Source organism: Pristis pectinata, chromosome 2, assembly GCF_009764475.1.
Source record: "Pristis pectinata isolate sPriPec2 chromosome 2, sPriPec2.1.pri, whole genome shotgun sequence".
In the NCBI taxonomy this organism is placed as follows: domain Eukaryota; kingdom Metazoa; phylum Chordata; class Chondrichthyes; order Rhinopristiformes; family Pristidae; genus Pristis; species Pristis pectinata.
Window position 1 is genome coordinate 23,099,260 of NC_067406.1, and position 18,641 is coordinate 23,117,900.

The 18,641-nt window shown below is 43.9% G+C and overlaps 1 long non-coding RNA gene across 4 annotated transcripts in view; it reads right to left on the reverse strand.

Annotated features, from left to right (window-relative positions):
• Nucleotides 1-701, reverse strand: part of LOC127567506 (uncharacterized) — a 45,276-nt gene extending 44,575 nt beyond the window's left edge. For all 4 annotated transcript variants that reach the window (XR_007955888.1, XR_007955889.1, XR_007955890.1 and 1 more), the window contains exon 1: nucleotides 456-701. This is a non-coding gene — a long non-coding RNA (uncharacterized LOC127567506). The remainder of the gene's footprint in view (nucleotides 1-455) is intronic.
• Between the last annotated feature and the right edge of the window lie 17,940 nt (nucleotides 702-18,641).

The window sequence follows — 18,641 nt, forward strand, 5'->3', positions numbered from 1 at the left end:
TGGCAGATATTTAAATGGCTAATTCATAGTGCTCAGCAACTGGAAAGAGGGTTCCCCAGGAAAAAGATGTATAAAGTGTTTAACAAAGGAGGGCAAGGAAACTATTAAGTCAAAGATGAGAGTATATAAAGTAACATGGTTCCAGTAACAAACTGAAGAGCAAGACTGGGGAAGTAATAATGGGGAACAAGGAATGGCAGCTAAATTAGATCAATACTTTGCATCTGTCTTTGCGATGAAGAACTTTGCAAACATCCCAAAGATATCTGATGGGCTAGTATCAAACAGTATGGAAGAATTTCTAACAATCACTGTCACGAGGGACAAGGTATTGGAAAAACAAACGGGATTAAAGACAGACAAATCACTGGGTCCCAATGGCCTGCATCTGAGGGTTTTAAAGGAAGTAGCTGTAAAGACAGTTGAGACACTGGTTGAAGTTTTTTTATACCTACCGAGTTCTAGGAAGTGGTCAGGCATGGTAGTGAGTAGGCAGGCACGGCAGTGTAGCAGATAACATAACGCTATTACAGCACCAGCAACCCAGGTTCAATTCCGGCCTCTGTCTGTAAGGACTTTGTACTTTCTCCCTGTGTCTGCGTGGGTTTCCTCCAGGTGCTCCGATTTCCTCACACATTCCAAAGACATACAGGTTAGGAAGTTTTGGGCATGCTATGTTGTCGCCGGAAGCGTGACAACACTTGCGGACTGCCCCCAGCACATTCTCAGTAACGCAAAAAGACGTATTTCACTATGTGTTTCAATGTACATGTGGTAATAAGTAAATATCTTATCTTATCTTTTATGAAAGGTAAACCATGTTTTGCAAATTTGCTAAAGTTCTTTAAGGACGTAACAAGCAGAGTCAATGGAAGGGAACCAGTAGATGCAGTGAATTTGGATTTTCAGAAGGCATTTGACAAGATGCACAAGATCAGAGCTCATGGTACTTGGGGAAATGTGTTAGCATAGAAGACAGAGAATTGGAACAAATAGGTCTTTTTCAGGCTTCAAGGAAGTAACTAGTGGAGTGCTCCACAGATGAGATCTTGGCCCTCAATTGTTTAGACTTGTATTAATGACCTGGATGAGGGGGCAGTGTGTAAGATATCCAATGACAAGAAATTAGGTGGGAAGGCACATTGCCTTGAGGACATTTTGACTCTGCAACAGGATGTAAGTAAGTTGAATGAGTTGACAAAAACTTGGTAAATGGAGTTTAATGTAGGAAACTGTGAGGTTGTGCACTTCGGTAAAGGCAGACTGTTATATGGAGAAAGGTTGCAGGTGAGCAAAGAACAGAGGGATTATTATGCACAAATTGCAAAAAGTTACTCCCTGGAAGTGGCAATGCAGGTAGATGGAGTGGTAAAGGCGGCATATGGCATGCTTGCCTTCGTCACTTGAGGCATAGAGCATAAGAGTCAGGAAGTCATTCATGGTGCAGTCGTACAAAACTTTGGTTAGGCCGCACTTGGAGTATTGCGTGCAGTTCTAGTCATCCCATTACAGGAAGGATGTGGAGGCTTTGGAGAGGGTGAAGAAGAGGTTCACCAGGATGCTGCCTGGATTAGAGGGTATTAGGTAAAAGGAGAAGTTGGACAAACTTGGGTTGTTTTCTCTGAAGAGTCGGAAGCTGAGGAAAGACCAGATAAAAGTATATAAAATTATGAGAGGCATAGATAGGGTAGACAGCCAGAATCTTTTTCCCAGGGTAGAAATGTTGAATACTAGAAGGCATAGCTTGAGATGGTAGGTGAGGTGGTAAAAGTTTAAAGGAGGTGTGCGGGATAAGATTTTTCACACTGAGAGCAGCTTGCAACGAGTCGCCAAGTTCCGGCACTATCATGGCATCATTCTTGGCATGAACATCGTGGGCCAGAAGGCCTGTTCCTGTGCAGGCCAGCTGCAGCAGGGGTTAGGAAGGCCAATGGCATAATGGCCTTTATTGCAAGGGATTGGAGTTTCGAAATAGCTAAGTATTGTTACAATTGTACAGGGTACTAATAAGGCCACTGTTGGAGTACTATGCTCAGTTTTGGTCCCCTTTTATAAGGAAGGACATACTAGCATGGGAGGCAAAGCATCAGGGTCTAAAAGATACACAGTAGCTAATTCCTAGGATGAGAGAGTAGTCCTATCACAAGTCGTTAAAAAATATGATCTGGATTCTTTGGACTTTAGAGGAATGAGGGTGTTATTATCAAAACATATAAGATCCTGAAGGGGGTGACAGGGTAGATGTTAAGATGTTTCCATTAGCAGGATAATCTCAAAGCAGGGGACATTGTTTCAAGATTAAAAGGCAGTCCTTTAAGCTGAGATGCATGGGAACTTCTTCTTGCAGAAGGTGGTGAATCTCTGGAATTATCTACACTGGGGAGTAGTGGAGACTAAATCATTGCGGGTGTTCAAGGTGAAGGTAGATAAAGATCATGGCTACAGGGACCTGGCACAGATGTGGGGGTGAGGCCTGGGGTAGATCAGCCATGAGCATATTGAATGCCAGGGCAGGCCAGAGGGACTGAGTGGCCTACTCCTGCTCCTATTTTCTTGTGTTCTTGTATGTTCTCAGCTGATGAATCATTTTTTTCCTTGCTGAACAAGACTTGAAGTAGCCAGGGTGCAGAATATATTCTGAATGGGGAACTTTAGTGTTCATCAGCAAGAGTCTTTTGTTGGTCCCACCACAGACCAAGTTCTGAAGATTGGGTTTGTGGCTGGTAGACTGGGTCTGTGGCAGGTAGTGATTGAACCTACAGTGCGAAAGCTACTTGATCACCTCCTCACCAATCTACCTGTTGCAAATGCTGCTATCTATGATGGCATTGGTCAAAGTGATAGTACCTTGTAGAAAGAATATCCACACTAAATTGTGTGATGCTATAATCACATTATGTGGGAGAGACTCATAACAGATCTGGCAGTTCATGCTACAGGACCAAACTACATCCTGGCTGTAATATTGAAGACCTGCTCTCCAGAAATAGTTGCACCTTTAGCCAAGTTGTTTCAGATACAACAATAGCATCAACGCAACAATGTGGAAAATTGCTCAGGTCCTGTTCACATAAAGCAGAATAGGTCCAATCTGGCTAATTACCACCCAAGCAGTCTACTCTCAATCATCAGCAAAGTGACAAAAGATATCATCGACAGTGTTCTCAAGCTGCTGTAGTTACCAATACCTTGCTCATTGACTTCAGTTTGAGTCCAGATTTCATCATAACCTTGGTCCATTGTGGACCAAAGAGCTGAACACCAGAGGTAAAGTGAGAGCGACTGCTCTTGACATTAAGGCAACATTTGACCAAGTATGGAAATAAGGAGTCTTTGTAAAACTGAAGTTAATGGGCATCAATGGTTGGAGGCACAGGAAGATATTTTTAATTACTGGAGTTCAATCATCACACCCTAGGACATCACTGCAGGAGTTCCTCAGAGCAGTGTCCTTGGCCCAAATAGCTTCCATAATCATCTTCTTCCATCATAAAATCAGAAGTGAGCGTTCACCAACAGCTGCACAATGTTCAATTCTATTTGCAAATCCTCATCAAAGAAGCAGCCCATGCCTGCCTGCAACAAGATACAAGCAACATTCAGGCATGGGCTGATAGGTGACAAATGACATTTGTGTCATAAGATTCCCAGACAGTGAGCACAATGACTGACACCAACTACCCTTGAAACTGAATGGCATTGCCATCACTGATTTCACCCACCAACATCCTGAGATCAACCACATAAATACTGTGGATACAAGAGCAGGTCAAAGGCTGGGTATCCTTTGGTGAGTGACACATTCAGTGACACCTCAAAGCCATTGCACTATCTCAAGGCATAAGTGGAATACGTCCCACTTGCACAGATAAGTGCAGAGCCAACAACTCTCGACACAATCCAGGAGAAACGTGCCCACTTGACTGGCGACCCTAAACATTCATTCCCCCTACCACCAATGCACTGTGCTGTGGCATGTGCCATCTACAAAATGCACTGTAGTTATTCCCCTAGGCTACCGTGGCAACACTTCCAAGTGCACAACCTCTGCCACCAAGTAGGACAAGGACATCAGTTGCATGGGAACACCACCACCTACAGGTTCCCCTGCAAGTCACACGCCATCTTGGCTTGAAAATATATTACCAGTCTTTTATTGTCACTGGCACTTATGGGAGTACCTGCACCAGAAGGACTGCATCAGTTCAAGTCACACGCCATCTTGGCTTGAAAATATATTACCAGTCTTTTATTGTCACTGGAACTTATGGGAGTACCTGCACCAGAAGGACTGCAGCGGTTCAAGAAGGCAGCTCAGTACCAGCTACTCAAGGGCAATGGAGAGCTACTCAAGGGCTGCTCAAGGACATGGACAAAAAATGCTGGTGCCTTGACACCCAGAGCCCAAAAAATGAATAATTGAAAAAAATAACAAGGTTTTGTTAAGTTGGAAGTAGCTAAAGGGAATGAAAAGAGATGTCAGGAAAACTGCATTTGTGCAGAGTGTTTTACCACAAGGAGCTGTTGGGAGATAAATAGTTGATATGATGGAAGAGAGTTTGGGCAGTGAAATTAGCTTTGGACTGCTCCAGCAGCTGACAGAGAAAATGAACTGAAAATCCACCTACATTTATAAGAGACAGAAACAATAGTAGGCCATAAAGCAGATCACACACCCCTCCACCCCCACCCTCAATCTTCCTCATCCATTCTCTTGGATCAAAGATGATCTTGCATCTCAGCCACTTTCCCAGCTGTTTTAAGTTCCCGTTGTTCAATTAAACTGCTCCCAGACACCACCAAGCCAAACAGGTGGCATCAAATACCCATCAATTTTGTATAGCTTCGACCGATGCTGCTCACCACAAGCTATGGTCTATTATTCTTCTGGAATTCTGTGAAGACCTTTCAGGGGATCTCTAACATCTCAAGAATTCACTGCACCACAAAAGCAAACTTCAAAGCCTTCCCACGTTCAAAGATATAAATATAAATACTTTGAAGTAAAGGACACCGAGGGCAATAAATCTTCGGTGGGTTAAAGGGAATACAGTGGCCATTTGCTGTGGCACAGATAAAAATGGATCCCAAGCAGTTTCCCATAGGATTGAAGAGAGAATAGTCCTGGGCATTTCCAGTGACGGTTTCTTTGAATTCAGTCATGAGATATGGACATCATCGGCAATGCCAGCATTTATTGTCCATCCCGAATTGCCCTCAAACTGTGGATAAGATAAGATAAGATAAGATAAGATAAGATAAGATAAGATAAGATAAGATAAGATAAGATACCTTTATTAGTCGCATGTACATCAAAACACACAGTGAAATGCATCTTTTGCGTAGAGTGTTCTGTGGGCAGCCCGCAAGTGTCGCCACGCTTCCGGCGCCAACATTGCATGGCTACAACTTCCTAACCCATATGTCTTTGGAATGTGGGAGGAAACCGGAGCATCTGGAGGAAACTCATGCAGATACGGGGAGAACATACAAACTCCTTGCAGACAGTGGCCAGAATTGAACCCTGGTCACTGGTGCTGTAATAGCATTACACTAACTGCTACGCTACTGAAACCACCGAGGTAATAAAACATCAACCACATTGGTGGTCTAGAGTCATGTATGGACCAGACCATGTAAGGATGACAGATTTCCTTCTCTGCAGGACATTAGTGACCCAGACTAATGTTTACAACAATCTATTAGATTCATGGTTGTTGTTACCGATATATGCTTTTCCTTTAAATTCCAGGTTTATTCAATAACTCGAATTTAATTTCCCCAACTCCCAGTGTGGGATATGAACTGCTATTTTTGGATTAATATTGCAGAAATTCTGGCTGCTAGTCCAGTAATTGCTAGCCATTCTGGAATTGGTTTACGTTAAATGAAGCCAAGGAAAGTGAAGGTTAGACAAGTTCCTTAAAAGATGGAGCATACATCATCAAAAAGGAAAGCTTATTAGGCTATGTTGAACAGACACTGCTCTTCACCAGATTCGATGTTGGGTCAAATAACCATCTACACTCATAGATTTTGTAAGGACCATTTTCTTTAAATAATTCAAGTGATATCTTTCAAATCCAGAGACAACATTACACCACAAAGTCCCCTCCAGGATATAGTGTCTCACTGGATCTATTTAAGAAGAATTGAAAAATACACTTCAGGAAAGGCAAGTTGGTTAAACAGTGGCAAGAGTAAATGAGATGTCACTCCATACCACAAATAATCTTTTTTTATTATTTACTGTTTCCGAAGTTTTATTTGCAAAAGATTTGTGCTTTGGGGAGTGTCATTTAGAAAAAAAAGATTTTAATTATTCTCCAAGGGAAAATCTGGGAGCAATTTGTGATGATTGATGAGATGCTTGCAGTAGATGGAGCCCTGATCTTAGTAGTAATAGGCTTGCAGAGAATAGGCCACCTACTGTAAATCACTACTGGAGCTGTCCCATGCTCTGTTGCAAGGGCAGTTTTGTAAAATGATAACTGGTTATTGACTTATTACACTTCAAAAAAGTAACAATGCCAATAAAATGTCAGTGGAGTGGAAGTTTAACGTCAGTGAATGCTGACAAAGCACGTAATCCTTTCCTTAATGTGTACTGAAGAGGTCCTTCGCCAGCACTCTCCTTCCCCATCCAAATTTCAAAAATCCTCTAATTTTACAGTGTAAAACCTGTTCATGTCCTTCACGGCAGATCTTTCTGTCTTTGGCCCTCTTGTCCTGAAACTAATTCACATACACATGCACAGCAAGAAAAGTACAGCTCCCTATTCACAGTCAGATTGAATATAACTTCACCTCAGTAGAGTCACATTTACTGTGCCAATCATATAGTACTTATGTGTTTGCAACAAGCTAAAACCTACATTAGGCAGTATTCAGTTTACTTTGTAATCTAGTGGTTATATATTCAAAACATCTGCTCTGTGTTAGTTTGGGAATCTGTCTGAGACACGAGATGGGTGTTCTTCACTGTCTGCCAAACAGGACTATAACATTCCATCACTGGCCAGAAGTGGGCTTTGTAAAGCTCTCAAGTTGCCTATGGTTACAAGTAGAGCTCCATTTTTTTTCTTACTTGTTGAGAAGTTTCAGTCTCTTCTTGGTATTTTAACTGTTTGATCCAGCAAAGCTTAAATTTGACAGTCAGAATGTTTGAAACTGAAGAAGATTTGTGTCCCTTTGTGAAATGGGGCTGGATGGCATTGTGGTTGTTTTTTTCTTCTTATTTAATTTACTGACCGGGTCTTCTCAGCACTCCATATGAAATTCTCTGTAATGTTGACTCTATTGATTTTGGTCTCTGCTTGTCTCACAGAGAGAGACTATTATTAAGTCAAGGGTACTATCATTAGTAAAGTGTAGATGCCAGTTTAGATACTATCTCCCAGGTTATTGATGAAGAGGTTTTGGCTATATCAGTCAGAAGTATCCAGCACCTACGTGATCAATATGTCACGGCTTAAATCTTTAAGCAGGGTGGGGGGGTGAGGATGGTAGGGGTGAGGGTTAGTGTCAGTAACCAGTTTAGTCGCATCCCACAGAAAATAAGAATTAGGCACAGGAGCAGATCACTTGGCCCTTCAAGTCTGCTCTGTCAGTCATCGAGATCATGGCTGATCCTCTACTTCAACACCATTTTCTGAACTATTCTCATATCTCTTGATTCCCTTGATGTCCAGAAGTCTATAGATCTCTGTTCTGAATGAACTCAACGTTTGAACCTCCACTGCCCTCCAGGGCAGAAAATTCCAAAGAATCACCACCCTCTTTGTGGACAAATTTCCCCCATCTCAGCCCAGATATCCTGAGACACCGATTCCTGCTCAGCCAGGGGAAACGTCCTCACTGCATCTAGCCTGATGAGTTCTTTTAAAATGTTGTAAGCTTCAATTAGATATCTTTCCATTCTTCTAATACTGGAGAGGACAGCTGCATTCTTCTCAAATCTCCTCAAATAGAAAACTCACCATCCCCAGAACCAGTCTTCAGTGCACTCCCTCTATGGCAAGGACATCTTTCTTTAGGTAAGGAGACCAAAACTATGCACAATACTCTAGATGCAGCTTCACTACGGCCCTATATACTCACAGTAAAGCATGCACTCCTGCACTCAAATCCTCATGTAATAAAGGTCAACATACCACTTTCCTCTTTAATTGCTTGACACACCTACATGCTCGCTGTCAGTGACTTGGGAAGGACATGCAGGTACTTTTGAGTTTCAATATTTTCCAGTCTCTCATCTTTAAAAATACCCTGCTTTTCTGTTTTATGCACCAAAGTGGATAACTTCACATCTTCTCACATGGCATTGCATCTGCCATATTTTCATTTCATTCCTCTATAGCTTCATAACAAGCTAATTTTGAGTGGCTACTTCTTCAGGCAGAGGGTGGTGCATACATAGAACGAGCTGCCAGAGGAAGTAGTTGAGGCAGATACAATAACAATAGTTGGATAAGTATATGGATAGGAAAGGTTGAGAGGGATACGAGCCAAATGCAGGCAAATGGGCACTTTGCTCGGCAGGGACAAGTTGGGCCGAAGGGCCTCTTACTATGTTGTATTACTCTATGACTCTATGATTGTACTTCCCCCCCCCCACAAAATCTCTCCAAGTCATGTGTCATCACCAAACCTGGTAATATGACATTTAGTTCCCCTCTGGAAAGTTGTTGAAGTGGATTGTGTATAGCTGGGGCCCATCCACCAATCCCTGCACTAGCCACAGTTTGCCAACCTGAGAAGGAGCCATTTATTCTCACTCAGAAATCACAAAAGTTCACGTTCTACCTCAAGGAATTGGCATAAGTGTGTGATGGGTAAACATAATGACTCATGTTGTGTACAGAATGAGGCAGTGCAGCCCACAGTGCTTATGCCAGCTCCCATAAAACATTTGACCAAACTATTGCAAGAACAGAGAAAAGTGACTGCAAAGGGAGAATGGGAAATAAAGCTCAGAGTCACCTTGTTTTAGTTTCCAAGTATCAGCAGTGCTCTACCTTTCTATAATCACTCAAAATAACAGTTAAAAATCAGTTTGGTTATGCTTAAGGCATCATATCATGCTATGTGGACTATAGTCCATTGATAAGGAGCAAAGAGCCTGGGTTCATGTGCATGTATTTATAAAGTACTCTTGAAGATTGTGGTGGTAAATATTTACTGATATTAGTAAATATGTGCACCCTTCAGACAAAGAATCAATATAGAATAGTCCACGGGAGAAGCTACCAAGACGACCACTTCGGTAAACCTTTTGGCAGCCTTGCTGTGGCTGAGCTACTGGATGCCAGATTTCACAGCCATCCACTCTGAGGCCGTCTGCAGTGATCCGCCTGTCAACACCAGACCAACTCCATGAGATAATTCAAAGAACGTCATTGAGAAAGTGATGAAGCAGCAGGATGTGGATGGTCAATTGGAACTGAAGAAGGGAACGGGGCTCTTTCAGCTCACTGTCTGTGAGCAATACCAGCATGTCAATGACAAACAATGAGGCACCAAGCACTGGAGGAGACACATCTCGGCTTAGCTGCCAAAAAGGAAGCTAATTTGCTAAATCACAATCTCCAGGGAAAGTCACCTCATATCAATCATGGCCAAAGCGTACTAGGGAATCCTCTTAAAGACATGTTGCTGTTGTTTGAAGAAGCAAGGCTGCGTCACCACCCAATCCTTCAGCAAACGTTCCCCACAGTACGCCACCTCACCTCCAAAAAGATTCCTGGTGGAGTGGAGCAATCCTACAGGATAATGGGAAACTGTTCCACCACCTCAGCCTCCACTCCTAACCAAGGTCACTCCAAATATAATTGTCAAGCTACACCTTGTGTATACACACACTCAGAGGCTGCACTCCAATTAAATGACATATCCAGGCCTCAAGGGGTGTGACAGTGCAGGCCAGGCCCTGGTATATCCAGGCCTCAGGGGGTGTGGGACAGGCCCTGGTATATCCGGGCCTCAGGGGGTGTGGGACAGGCCCTGGTATATCCAGGCCTCAGGGAGTGTGGGCCAGACCCTGGTATATCTGGGCCTCAGGGGGTGTGGGACAAGCCCTGGTATATCCGGGCCTCAGGGGGTGTGGGACAGGCCCTGGTATATCCGGGCCTCAGGGGGTGTGGGACAGGCCCTGGTATATCCAGGCCTCAGGGAGTGTGGGACAGGCCCTGGTATATCCGGGCCTCAGGGAGTGTGGGCCAGACCCTGGTATATCCGGGCCTCAGGGGGTGTGGGACAGACCCTGGTATATCCGGGCCTCAGGGGGTCTGGGACAAGCCCTGGTATATCCGGGCCTCAGGGAGTGGGGGCCAGACCCTGGTATATCCGGGCCTCAGGGGGTGTGGGACAGACCCTGGTATATCCGGGCCTCAGGGAGTCTGGGACAAGCCCTGGTATATCCGGGCCTCAGGGAGTGTGGGCCAGCCCCTGGTATATCCGGGTCTCAGGGGGTGTGAGACAGGCCCTGCTACATCCGGGCCTCAGCTGCCCTTGTGCGACTAGCAACCTTGAACCAATGATCCATTTAGGATCCATGCAAATCTGTGACCGTGATCATCACCGAAAGAGATAAGTGACACAATGAGAAAAGTTTATTCTATACACAGAAGCCAAAAGCAGAATGCACAACAGCCTAAGTATGTAAAACAAAATATTAAAGTGTGGGAAATGGTAGAGGTATGCGACGAAGTGGATCCGTGAGTCTTTCAGAGATCCAGTAGTCTGATGGCTTTTCTTTTGCCCTGTAATATCTTCTGATTCTGTGATTTATTTGACTAAATAAATTTGTTTCATACCGGCCACAAACTATCACATTTGGGGTCAAAGTGACACCTGCATCACCCCACAGTTTAAGAAGCGTTTCCTTCCTGACTGAATATTTTGTTCCTGGGATTACTGGAAAATGTTGTTATCTTAAAGTGTCCTCACAGATCAAAGTGAAGTACAGATGTAGTGTGGACGCTGAGAACATCAAAGTTCTGGCTTGCTGCAGCTAACAGACGGTACACATTTTGTCTCAGTTCTTGCTCTATCTGACACCTTCAGCTACAGTGCTGCACTGAGGGAGTGCTACACTGCCTCCAGGTAAACTCTTCAACCAAGGCTCTCTCAGAAGGGTGTAAAAGACAAGATGGTGAGCTGGGTGTTATCCTCAGACTCCTGGTCATTTATACATTCACCAACATTAAAGAAATTGATTATTTGGCCTCCATCACATTGATGTTCACTGAAATTTGTCCTGCTCTAAGTATAATTTTAAAAATCCTCAGGTTCTGGAAATAGGAAATAAAAACGGAAGAAAAGTGTCATCAGCTTGAAACAATGACTCTGTTTCCCTTTTCACAGATGCCACCTGATCTGCTGAGTGTTTCCAGAATTTTCTGGTTTTACTTTTGCACCAGTTATAATGGACCATGCTTTCACTTCTGAGTTCCCCTTTGCCTTGCAATTGGATTTGATGCTCAGTACTTGGTGCTAGGCATAATGCTGAAGCCAGATTGGGTGAGCCAAAGAAAAATCACCACATGGGTGAAATATACATTTAAAAATTGCAAGGTGTTTTTAACCAGATTCCTGCCATGCAGTTCCTGATGACAGTGGACACTAGGAACAGTGACAGGACAGTCACATTCTTCATACTTCCTCTGTATTTAATTACCCGTTAATGATCTTTAGGAGATCTTGTAAGGGACAAGTAAAGGGCTCTACGAATGCAAACTTGATTTCTTTTTTACTAAGATCATCAGCATTGATGTCAGCATGTTTCTAGACACAATGCACTACAGTCCGTCTGTAACTAGAACTGCCCCTGGGACAGGGTCCTGAGCACTGGCAGTATCCAAGTTCTTTACTCTCATGCACAGCAGATTTCAATTGGAAGTTTATTGACTTGCCCTCTGCCCTTCACTTGGGGTTTTCCTTTCCACGGTGTTGTTTTCCCCCGTGGCACTAACACACAAACCCTGTTGAATTGTTTGGTTTATGTTGAACATTATGCGTCTAGTGACAGGGTGTGTTTGGACACACATGTAACAAGGGACAACTGTCACACCCTGTCAGGTCCTGGGATCTGATGATCGACTCCCACATTTAAACTCTTGTACAGGCCATGAAGTCGTTCAGATTGGGTTACATTACAGAACAGGAAAAAAATGGGTTGTGTTGCACCACCACATTGTGGGTGCTTGGAATGCGCTGCCAGGGGTGGTGGTGGAGGCAGATACAATAGAGGCATTTAAGAAGCTCTTAGATAGGCACATGAATGGAGGGATGTGGACCACGTGCAGGCAGAACGGATTAGCACGGTAGTGTAGTGGTTAGTGTAATGCTATTACAGCGCCAGCGACCCGGTTTCAATTCCGGCCACTGTCTTTAAGGAGTTTGTACATTTTCCCCGTGTCTGCATGGGTTTCCTCCGGGCGCTCCAGTTTCCTCCCACATTCCAAAGACGTACGGGTTAGGAAGTTGTGGGCATGCTATGTTGGTGCCGGAAGCGTGGCCACACTTGTGGGCTGCCCCCAGAACACGCTACGCAGAAGATGCATCTCACTGTGTGCTTCGATGTACATGTGACTAATAAAGAAATCTTATCTTATATCTTATAATTAGGCAACATTAGCTTAATTAGTTCAGCACAACATTGTGGGCTGAAGGCCCTGTTCCTGCGCTGTACTGTTTTATGTTCTATGTTCTATGCAGGCAATGGTCCCACTGCTAAATGCCAGAGCCCCCTTTATTTAAGCTTCCTTGACGGATAGCTGAAGTGAGTGTTAGGCTCACTAAATATGTCAGTTAGAAGCTTAGACTCCATGGAGAAATTAGTCAGCAGTGGAATGTTTGCAGTGGCCTCCTTGGCCACCAATTCCAGCTTAGTTAAACATTAAAATAATCAAATCCTATCCTAGGGAACCAGTAATGATCCCCGAATATGCAGGAGACTCCATCCCTTCCTATCTCTCCCTTCTAGGTCCAGCCCCTTAAACGTCTGAGGCTCTGGCTGGGGCGGGAGGAATCCTGATGCTGACGTTTCTGCTCCAGTGAGCTTCCCAAAATGCATTCTAATTTTTGTGGTCCAAACAATATACGGAATACTTGAGTCAACACACCTGTTCTTTTCAACCTTCACTGTACTGCTTTAGACCTAATTCAGGTAAATGGGATTAGTATGTATGCAATGGTCAGCATAGACATTATGGACCAAAGAACCTGTACTGACCTGAGCTGTGCTGTACAGGTCCATTACTCCATGAGTTCACTTTTGCCAGAAATTGGATTTGACCTTATTTGGTGCAATAATAGTTACTCTATGCAATGCGGATGCCAGATTGGGTGAGCCAAGAAGAAGTCACGAAATTGGTGAAATAAAAAAAATTTAAATTGTTAGGGTGTTTTTCAACTAGATTTCTGCATTACGATAGGGCCTGTATCGTTCCTGGTAATAGCGAGCGCCAAAAGCAGCCAGGCCAGTCAGAATCTTAAAGGTGCCCTCTTGACACATGAATGGTAGAAAAATAGGGGTCTATGTGGGAGGGAAGGGTTAGATAGATCTTAGAGCAGGATAAAATGTCGGCACAACATTGAGGGCCGAAGGGCCTGTACTGTGCTGTAGTGTACTATGTTCTATGTTCTCTGCCAGGCACAGTACAGCTGTTGGGAAAGGCTGCTACACAGGTGGGAGAAAATTCAGGGAAGGGGAAGCACCTTGTCATCAGCATGTCTGACCACCCTCTTGCCATTGTGTATGCTGTCTAACTCGCCATCAACAAGTGGCTCCATGTCACTGGAAGTCAAAGGCTCACCACTCCTGCAGATGAACCCTACGGAAAGGCAAGAAAAAGAAATGGGACACCCAGCCAAAAAAGCGGGCAATTAAAGCTGAGGCTTCGAGCTGCAGGCAGCAACACAGTGATGGAAACATGGGGACTCTTTAGTTGACACCACTTCACCCATCTGCTCTGGGGTTTGCTCCTTGTTTTACCGGCTGTTTATTGTTCTTACAATTTCTGTCGCTGAGGCAGAGGTGAGCGTCGCACATGTTGATGATGTCATCAAGTGTGCAAATGGTGGGAGGAAGTAACAGAATCAACAAAGGGAATTCCCTGGGAAGTATCCGCTCCAGTTTCCTATTGAACGGGACTTTCACCAAAACTGGTTGCTATCACATTAAACAAGTGCAAAACAGCTACAACGATCAATTTCCATGTAAAATATGGCACCATTCATCCTATTTCTAGGCCTTTATTCCTGAAGAGAATTCACTTCAGAATGCCTGATCTTCCTCTGCTTTTGTACTCCACTTTCCAGTTGAGTGATCCACTCTGGAATATTTTTATATGTTGGAAGCTTAGCCAACAATCATTGCAGGGTTTCTCCGGGAGGTGGGAGAACAAGACGAGCTCCATTTTGTCTCTTGCCTTCATTTGAAGTCAGCGTCAAAATTTCCAGCCTTCTCATTCTTGATGGTAATTGCTAAACATTTGTTGCTGTGATGGAGAGACTGGAAAGAGAAACTCATCAGTGCTTATCTGGATGTCGATATCCCCCTCTGGAGAGCTAAATTCTCCTATCAAAGCCAAGTAGGCAGCAGGAGGGAGAGGGAGATTAAGATGGATGGACACATGAACCAGAGGGAAATAGAAGGATATGGGCATTCTGTAGGTCGGAGGGAATAGCTATGTCGGCACAACATTGTGGGCTGAAGGGCCTGTTCTGTGCTGCACTGTTCAATGTTCTATGTTCTATGATATGTTCTATGTAAAGAGCATTGAGCAGACCTGGTTGATAGCTCTATCAAGTGAAATTGACTACATTATCCACCCGCTTCTCCTTCCAAACTTACTTTTGTTCCAGGCATCAGGCTACTTTGCTTGGTAATTACATTTGGAACAAGACAGGGTCAAGGTAACTGGAAAAGCTGCTGGTTGTCTCCTGGGGAAAGCTGTTCAGGGCACTATTGCTTATTGTTCAAAGCTCCAGTGTTCTCCAGCTCTTCTAAAGAGAACACACATTTTAGCCCTCCTTGGCAGTATGTAGAAAGAATACATTCCTGCAAGGAATTCTGACAAAAACAGTGTCCGAACCACATTGATTTTTGGGAGTTCTACGTCAATGTTTTTTCTCCAGATGAGCCTCTTCCACCTTCAGCTACTAAACCTGCAACTTATTACTTTACTCATCATAGTGTCACAGAGAAATACAGCACGGAAACAAGCTCTTTGGCCCACTGAGGCCTCACCAACTATTTTTACACTAATCCTACCCTAACCCATTTTATTCTTCTCACATCCCTATTATCTTCCCACCACTGCCCCCAAACGCACTAGGAGCAATTAACAGTGAACAATTAACCTACCAACCTTTACATCATTGGGATGCGGGAGGAAACTAGAGCACCAAGTCACAGGGAGAACGTGCAAGCTCTGTTGAGACAGCAGTAAAAGTCAGGATTGAACTCAGGTCACTGGAGTTGTGAGGCAACAGCTCTACCAGCTGTGTTACTGTGCTGCCCAAAGTAGTGCCCAATGGTGTGTAAGGCCATTTCGGAGGACATTTAAGAGGCAACCACATGGGGCAAATCTGGACTCACATATAGGCCAGACCAGGTAAAGATGACATGCATCCTTCTTTGGGGATGTTCGTGAAACAGATGTACTTCCACAACAATCAAATAAGTTTTTATTGAGTGACATTGATAAGGTATTTAAGGTATTTATTTATTAGTCAAATGTATGTCATAACACACAGTGAAATGCGTCTTTTTGTGTTACTGAGAATGTGCTGGGGGGCAGCCCGCAAGTGTCGCCACTCTTCCGGCACCAACATAGCACGCCCACAGCTCCTAACCTGTACATCTTTGGAATGTGGGAGGAAACCGGAGCACCTGGAGGAAACCCATGCAGACACAGGGAGAACATACAAACTCCTTATAGACAGCAGTGGGAATTGAACCTGGGTCGCTGGCGCTGTAATAGCATTATACTAACCACTACACTATTGTGCCGCCCTTACTGCAATGGAGTTTCAGCCTGGATCATGAGCTCAGATCCTTGAGTTGGACTGGAATTCACAACCTTCAAACTCAGAAGCAAGAGCGTTACCATTTAGCCAACAATGCAAGTGTTAGCCGACAATGCAAATGATGGCAATTCCTAGTTATGTAGGCAAATAGTGTCATGGGAGCTTCAACATTGTCCTGTTTCATTCCTTTCCCGAGTTACAGTATTTACAGCACTCACTCAGAGTTCCTTCCTCAAGCAGGAGTTAGTATTATACATTGACGTGAGATCTGTACCCATCCCTGATGCAGGGAGATGAATGCAACAAACCGAGCCAAGCAGCAGAGCCAATGCTTAAGAGATGTTTATGGCTAAGCCAGGCTGCAGTGTTTACACAAGGATCAGAAGAGTTGGTGCAGCTGCACCTCAAGGTCTGTGTCGATCCAAAGAGCCTGCTCAGAAAACTAAACTTAACACTCCACTTCAGACTGTGGACTGCACGCTTACAATAGCCACTTCCAACTTTACAACATCTTTACCAGAGTAAAACGTCCCATTGACAGGAGAGATATCACATGCAGTTTGACTCTGATCCACAGAGAAGATATGGGTTGAGAAATTTCTCAGCGTAAAAACATTAGAAATTAGGAGCAAAAGTTGGTCACTCTTCCCCTCAAGCCTGCCCACCATTCAATATGATGATGGCGTTCTATCACTTCATCTGCTCTCTGGCACAATGCAGTAAGCAATTGGAAATGATATGTTGGCCTTTACAATGAGAAGATTTGAGTACTGGATATAAATGTCTTACAGCAATGATATAGGGCCTTGGTTACACTGGACCTGGTATACTGTGCACAGTTTTGCTCTTGTCACGAACCAGCAACAAAAGAAACACACTGAGCATGATTCAGTTAAAAACTATTTTATTAATCACTACTTATGATAATACGTAAAATAAAAGTAAAAATGTTAGTATGTTAGAATTCAAAAATGTTAAACCTCGAACGTTAACCCCAAAACTAAACTCATCGTGTGTGTGTGTGTGACAAAGTCCAAAACTCCCAGTTCCGGAATGGTTCTTAAAGTTCAGTTCCGCAAGTCATAAGGTGAAACATGAGCAAGGGCTTCTTCAACAACCACCATTGTCTGAAGATAAGACGTAGACGTAGAGAACATAGAGAGAGTACCTACGAAATCCAAATGTTCCACGATGGAACCCAAACGACACTCCAGTGTTTACTTGGTAGTGACTTCCTCACCCCGAAAAGCATCCGAATCGTGGTCGTCCACACAAACATACCTGTTTCCTTCTACAGGTCAGCAACAAAGTGAACTCCACCGGATTACTTCCAACTTCCATACATGGATTTCAGTGGCAAACACAGTTATTGTTTCTCATCCAACGATAGAGAAAACAAGCAGGCTGGTGTCTCTCTCCCTTCTCTCTCTCTCTCCTTCTTCAACAACGTCATTACGTCCTTTATCTTCCATTGACGTAAGCACGCCCCACACACACATACACACACACTCTCTATCTTAAAGGGACTTTCACTGAGTCCGTAACACTCTCCTTTCTTTAAAAGGGATATACTTACCATAGTGCAGTGAAAATTCGATGGACTGGCTCCTGGGATGACAGGTTCACTGTAGAAAGAGAGAATAAGTAGACTAGATGAGTATTCCATAGAATTTAGTAGAATGAGAAGAGATTTAATTGCAACTTACAAGGCTCTGCAGGCTGGATTCAGGGAGGGTGTGTCTCCTGGCTGAGGAGACTAGACCAGAGGTCACTGTCTCAGAACAAATGACAGGCCATTTGGATTGAGATGAAGACAAATTTCCTCTGCCAAAAGCTGGCGAATTGCTGGAAGTCTCTACTCCAGAGAGCTATGGAGGCTCAGTTGTTGAGATTGATAGATTTCTTAATAAAGAGGGAATCAAGAGATATAGGAGTAGTGCAGCAAAGTGGCATTGATGTAGAAGATCAGGCATGATCCTAATGAATGGCAGAACAAGCTTGTAGGGCAAAACAGCCTACTCCTGCTGCTATTTCTTAAGTTAAAGACTTGAAATGAAAATCAGAAAAACTGCAGATGCTGCAAATCTGAAACAAAAACAGAAAATGCTGGAAACACTCGGTGGATCAGGCAGCATCTGTGGAAGCAGAAACAGAGTTAACATTTCAAATCGAAGACCCTTCATCCAAAGTGGGAATGAGGGCAAACAAGTTAGTTTTAGGGGTTTGGAGGGATAGGACAAAGGGAATATTTGTGATAGGTTAAAACCAGAGTTGCTTACCAGGCACAGCTTCCCCTCCCCCCACTTCTAGCATTTCAAAGAGGCTGTTTCCTTTGCGACTCCCTGGTCCCGTCTCCACCAACCATTCCCCATCTTACAGTACTTCCCCAAAAAATCACAGGCCATGCCAAACCTGTCCTTTCAACCCTACCCACCATCGAGGGAACACAAACCGTCCTTCCAAGTGAAGCAGTGAGTCTCTTGCAGTTCTTCCAAGCCAATGTCCTGCATTCAGTGTTCACAATGTGGTCTCCTCAACATTTTAGGAAACAATTGGAGAATGGATGATTGCTTTGCACAGCATCTATGTTCAGTCTGCAGGAGTGA